Source organism: Buceros rhinoceros, unplaced genomic scaffold (assembly GCF_000710305.1).
Source record: "Buceros rhinoceros silvestris isolate BGI_N320 unplaced genomic scaffold, ASM71030v1 scaffold40628, whole genome shotgun sequence".
Lineage (NCBI taxonomy): Eukaryota > Metazoa > Chordata > Aves > Bucerotiformes > Bucerotidae > Buceros > Buceros rhinoceros.
The window spans coordinates 8,421-9,402 of record NW_010427035.1 but is presented as its reverse complement, the minus strand read 5'-3'; positions in this window follow the sequence as shown (position 1 = coordinate 9,402).

Below are 982 nucleotides of genomic sequence, written 5' to 3'. Positions count from 1 at the left end.
CAGTCACAAATGAAGTTTTTCGACAGTTACTGCAAAGTTATTCTGCTTCACTGCTGCAGAGACTGCCATTAGTATTTTACATGACACAGTCCTGGAAGAAAAGTTGCTTGCTACAATGCTAGCAAGGGAAGAAAACATATGCATGATCCTGTGTGATGACACCCACTATGTTGCTATTTCCTTCTTGATAAGGTCCTGCTCTGCTTGGTAAGCCACAACACATTTCTCTAAAACCTCCTGGGACACCCTTTAACACGGGAAACTGGGGAGATGAAGGACAGTGGGAGGGAAATCAGCTCTATGTCAGCCATTAATTAATTCAGGCCAGAAACCTCACTTTGAAGAGAGGTTCCTAAGCCTTTGGCTTCTCTGGGAATTGAATCTGCATCCTTTCAACCTAAAAGCATCTAATGATAGGGATGAGACCTTACAGCTTGGAGCTATTCACACCTCATCTGGGTCCCACGGTAAGAAGCCTCCTGTGCCACAAGCCACCCTGCCACCACCAGCTCAGAGAGTAATATACCAGTGGAAGCCAGTCTCTCTCACTCTAGGAAAATCAATCAGTAAGCATCTGGAGTTGGTCCACACACTGAACCCATCAAAAAGATCTTCATTGCTACCTAAATGAAAATTCTGTAATAAATCAGCAAGGATCCTTTAGAAAGTAGCATGCCATACTTTCTAGCATGCACATTAAACATCACGCAATTAGTCAAAGTCTTAATGATAACATTTATGCATGAACTTCACAAGAGATGGAACTGAACTGTGTGCCCCAATTATGTCTGAGTAACCAAGACTGTGAGGTGCGGTTACTTTTTCTGATGTTCAAAAGTGGCAAGGTGTACTTATTGGATTGTACATGTATACATCCAGTACTTTGAAATCACTTTGCCCCCTAAGGACCAACTATGCACAACGCAGCTGGAAACACAGGGCAATTACAAACAGTAGCACCTTACTAATGAAAGACATAAAG